We start from the raw sequence: 6,000 nt of genomic DNA on the forward strand, positions 1-6,000 counted from the left end.
TTCAGAAACAGCCAGCTAATTTGTATATGGTAAAGGTAGCCTCTGAATTGTCAAATTATTTAAGTGCTGCTCTGATATACCAATAATTTCAGAGTCAACATCTATAAGCAGTTCACTAACTTTATCTCTAAAACCTCTTATATTTTCATGAAATATGCTAATTCCTTCTCTACTTGGAAACATTACATCCTCTGAAGGTGAGCCCCTAGTTAGAGGGACTTCCTTCAAGCAGCTATACCTATCAGCTGACAGCCTGACACTATTCTGGCAATACTTTCAGAGAAAGGAAAGATTGATGTGATGTGATCAGGCATTTTCCTGTTCCTCAAACAAAAAGACAAGTAAAAGCATTCCCTGGATTAATACCAGTTTTTTAGTAATTTGTTCTGGACCAGCTTTTAAATACTGATGTCTTGCTGCATTTTTTGAGTAAGAATTCCACCTGGTTTTGCTCAAGTTAATGCCAAAAGATTTTGAGGCAATCAAGGGAGCCTTAGTCAGTGCAAACCTTTTGTACCATCCAGATGTGAATAAAGATTTTTGTCTAGCTGCAGATGTGTGTTAACAGAATAGGGACATTTCTACTTTAAATTTGAGATGTTGACAGAAAGCCTGCTGCTTGTGCAATAAGTTTTGCAAGCATAGTTCTCACAGCGTGTGAATGATCGTACACAGTGACAAGAGTTAGAAGCTGCTTGGGCTTTCAGGAAATTTAAATATTGCCTCTGGCGTAAATATGCCAAAGTTTTCTGTGGCCACCAAGCATTGTCATTCCTTTTAAGCATACTGGTCCCTCTCTCTTCACAAGTTTGACTTTGAAACTGCATACATAGAAGGAGAATAGAACATTGTTGCGCATACTCTTGCGCATCTTCCACTAGGTCTTAATGCATTTATAGAGATCACTGAGCAAATACCCAACTGAATCCACACAGCTCACTGAGCAAACATCTGACTTTCTCATTTTACTCATACATCAAGGCTCTTTCTATTCTGATTATTTACAGATGAATCCTCTGCAAGATGTGGGTCACTAATGGCAAATTGTAAAACCAAAACTCCCACAAAATACCCATGATAAACAAGTAAATACTACATTACAGAATTTCCAGGCATACAAACAAAATAGTAGCCTATTGTTATTTACCTATTGTGTCATCGAGTTTTGAAATTGTATATTGTTTGCTAGAAAGCAAACCCTTCAAACCAATTCTGTCTGACTGAACTACATCCTATCATTCTGACAAAGCCCTTGGAGTTAGTGTCCTTGAATACTGTGGGACCCCTACCCTAGACAAGGGTAGGTGCATAGTATGTTATTGCTTTACAGGATGTCTTCACAAAATATCTTTAGTTATACACTGCCAAGAATAAACATCAGCCACCATTAAAAGGATCTCAGAACACTACTTGCCTTGAGTTAGCAAAAGCCACTGCTCTTTCAACAGGGCAACATTTTGGATTTTACAGGTGGAAAACTTTTTTGAGGGACAAAGAAATAATGCAAATTTTAGTTCCGATTTAGATTTGAAAGCAGATTCCCTGGAAAAGATTTTTATGGAATTCAATAGGTTTATCAGGATATGCATTCCTACAAAACAGACTAAATGTGTAAAATACTTAGCTCCTTTTGAACAAAGTATGCGCATTCTTTCAAAGGTTTTACCATAACAGAACTGATGTCGTGCAAGTCTGAAGTGGATGCCTGGATTACACCCCTAGTTCGGATATCACCTGATGAAGTTCCCCAAGAGGAAAAGGTTCATCTGGAAAAAAACTCTTTGACAAAAGGCTACAACATACTTGTGAATATCAAATTTGGTAAGTTGTTCTTAGAACACAACCAAAATCAACTAAAGAAATTCAACTGTGATGTGGCAATTACTATACTCAGATCTGTAAGTGATCACCATTATTCCACATCCTGGATCTTATTTGTTTGTCAATTAAAATCCAGGATAGATGCGAGCTTCATTTCTGCACAAAGACTTAAAGAAATTTGTGCACTGATCACCGCCGGAATGAACCTGTTATTTTAAAAGCATTATATATAATCAATAATACACAAAATGCAGATCTTGTTATTTACACATTAGCCACAAGTAGAAAACCTAGGAAACTGAAAACAAAGATGCAAGGAAGGAAAGTAAACAAAATGAATGAAAAAAATTTTACTGCACCACACTGCCTACTCTATGAACCACTTACAAGATAAAGTGCCAAGAGAATTTTCATGAAGGTAAGTTTTCACCAGTAACAAATGCACCTGACATTAGAGGCGAAATGTTATTAGATTAAGAAAATAAAGCAAAAAAACGAGTCTGACTCGGGACATCTTTAATTTTCATAAGTGCATACTGTGTAGATCATTAAGACAACATAGAGTATGCATTGGAGAATGGCTAACCTATTAGGGGCCAAGCACTTTAGTTTATTTATGTGTTAGTAATACAGCATTGGGAATGATGCAAGGGCAGGTCCTCCAATGATATGGAGAATTAATTATTGAACACAGTTGTAGGAGCTGAAGTAGAACCCTATTGTTCCAATGTTTAAGTATGTGTGCGAATGTATTGAAGAGAGAAGTCAGGTGGAGTAAGGAGGCACATGTGGGTACTAACTATGAAGACTATGACAAGTAACTATGAAGACTATGACAAGTAACATTGCTCTGTTCTCTCTATTGAGTCAAATGAGATTACACACAAAGCTATATTGGTGTATCAGATGAATCAAAGGAGTATGACCTAGACATTGAGTGATGAACTACTTATTAGATTGTGTTTAACTGACTAGTAAAGAATTGAAGTGCTCAAGGAGATTAATTCTCTCACTTACACCTGGAGATACGACTACTTGCATAAAAGCATTAACGACATAGAATTTTAACATATTATACATTCTGTTACATGGAACTCAGTCTTGCATACTGAATGATAACTAGAGCATACAATGCAGAATACAATTCAAGTAGAAATTTATACAATAACTCAACAAGGAATATGAAATTAGTGACATGAAATTTAAAGAAAATAAATTATGTATATTATTGAGAAAAGGTGAAACACAAACTAAAAGAATTAGTTCAAGGCTGATGTGGCACCACCTTTAAGTAGGCACGATTTCTGAACAACTGGATAAAACTTTGTATGTAAAGATGTACATATTCTTAATATTGAATGAGGCAAGTGATAAGTAATTTTGAATGATCACATTTGTTACAGGTTGTATATGGGGACAAGGAAAAAAATTCCCGGATTTCTCCCGGATACCCGTTTAAAAAATATGCTTTTTCCCGGGCGAAAATACACTTTTTCTGTGCTAAGTGACAGTAGGTTTTCCATAGATTTTCCCTTGGAACTGTAAAACTTATCAATTCTTTGAACAGTTAACATTTTATACATTCGCGTAGAACTTCCCGGAAAAAAAAAGAAAGATGGGGCAGAGAAGTTTTGGAGAGACTTAATAAAGAAAAGGAGAGAAGTTTTGGAAAGACCTTTGAACATATACGCTGCATATTTTCGTATTACGAAAGTATAAATTCGAATTGCACCAAACACAGCGCGTTAGCTTCCGGAGTGTTGAAACCGAGGTTGCGATGTCCTTTTGTAAGCGAGTCATATCTCAAGCCACGAGATCTCGCCAGCTGACGACAGCAGCTGTTCAGAGCATAGGACATGTGTTACAGTCACCCAATAGCAAGATCACTGGTTACATAGCGTGAACACGCAAGAGGAAAAGTTAACGGTTTACATTAATGTACACAGTACCATATATCTACAAGGAAAGCTAAGCTTTCACATATAATATTAGTCTCTAAGATTAACACACGACGACAGAAGCTAAGCTTTTACATGTACTATTGATCTTTTTTTGCTTGTGTTCTTTCAGATACATTACACAAACGTGCCAGTAAATTTAAAATTATGACATAAATGTCTTGGTTCGAAATTCTTGTAAGTGGCTGGTCCTCAAACTGTTCAGTTTCGAACGCTCTGCGATTTAGATATCCATCCCACTTTCTCGCACGTAACATAATTCATCTTTTACATAGAAAGTAATGCTTTTCTAGCCACCGTTCGCAATACTATCCGGAGACTGTCAGAAATACGTTCGATTTACCAGTTGCAAGAGAGCTCCAGAAAACAGGTATTATTGTGCGTGTGCAACTGCAGTGGTGTAGGAAGCCTGTATGTTCGTGTGTATAAAGCACTAAGAGAGTTTACATTACACCATAAAAGAAACAGGGCATAAGAGGATACTCTAAAGAGCATCGGAATTTCGTAAACCATACTAAAATGCATAATTCGGCTTGAAGTGCAAATTGGCTTTTTCCAGATTCACAATGAAGTAGGTCCCATTTGATATTAGGCTTTTCAGTGTGGTTTTTTGGGATGTAAATTTTCTTGGAGCACCAGTACTCTACGATCTTATTTTTGGTTCCTTATTATGACATAATGCCATATATGGCAGAAGATGATAATGTGCACTTGAAATTCAGCGAACAGTTGGAACTAGCCAATACTGTAGAATCAAACACTTCGTTTCAAATAAAATTATTGCCTCAGCGGAAAGATTAATAAAGTCAAATTTCTTTAGCGAACTTGCAAAAATAACTTTACTGTTCTGCAAGGCGATTAATGCTTGACTGCTACTAACTTGGAAATAAAATAAAATCAGAAAACTGAAATTAGTAATAAATTTTTGCCCTCCGTAATTATGTGAATGCATTTTAATTCACTTGATAGCTCCCGGCCACAGAAATCCGTTTTGTTTCGTTTTGTTTTCATTTGACGTGGGAGCTGTACAGGAAAAGAAGCAGCGAAATCACTTAACGTAAACACGGGTCACGTGGAGGTTAACCCTCTCCCCACATTAATTCAGACAACTCTGTGTGATCTGGCAGCTAGGGCGTGGGACAAAAATTTTTCTCGTTTGCATCTGGCTGCTTGCTGCTACTACCGATACAGCTAACAGCCAAACTTCAGGTAGTGAGAGAAGGTACTGCTTATACGCAAGTTAAATGCGTATGCGCAACAGACCTGGCAATTGGTCAAATGAACCTAATGTGAACAGTTGTGACGTCATGCTCATAGCAAGCAGTTTATTGTTACGAAGAATTACAGTCTGCACCCTACGGCCTTTGACATATGTTTGCTATTTGCAGAAGCTTGTGCGTGCATGGTGTTTTGTTGCTGTAAATTGCGAATTTCCTTTGCCACTAAACTTTTATTTTTTCCTCTCATTTATATTTTATTGCTGCAGTAACATTCTCCAGTAGCAGGATATACTAACATTCTTTGTTAGAGAATCAATTCTGCTGTCAAAATTACAAAAATTTAACTGAATGCTAAAACAATGAAAAAATCCTGGGTTTATCCCAGTTTTCTCCCGGATGAAAAAATTCCCGGATTTTCCCCGGTTGTCCCGGGTCGTATACACCCTGTGTTAACAAATTCTGAGTAAAAATAAGGACACACATGTTGGAAACAATTCAATGTGAAGATATGATGAGGAGCTACATTCTTTGCTGTAGACTCAATGTGTATTTGACTTAAAATATCTCCTTGCTGTGGCGTTACCTGGAACAATAGAATACAATTGAAAGGCAATTTTTGTCTGATAATATTTATTTACAGTCTGGAATAGACATTAATATTGCTGATATTATCATTAATTAAAATTATCATTAATTAAAATTATACACAAAATAAAACAAGAAATATGAGAAAGTTGTGCGTTTCTGTGGGTGTGTTTAGAAACATCGAGAGAATGACAGTAATCTGATACCTCATTGTCGACGGGACGCTAAACACTAATCTCCTCCTCCTCCAGTAATCTGGTAGTAAAATCACACACACATTCCTAAGTCTACTCACATTGAAAAAGAATAACGCAATAGTGTCCTCAGAAAATTCACTGTAATAATATAGTTAGTTAATGTGAAAATAAATTGTTGCTGTTCAGAGCCATAGTTTTGTAAAAAATAGGAAGGAGACG

The sequence above is a fragment of the Schistocerca gregaria genome, chromosome 8, assembly GCF_023897955.1.
Source record: "Schistocerca gregaria isolate iqSchGreg1 chromosome 8, iqSchGreg1.2, whole genome shotgun sequence".
Taxonomy (NCBI): Eukaryota; Metazoa; Arthropoda; class Insecta; order Orthoptera; family Acrididae; genus Schistocerca; species Schistocerca gregaria.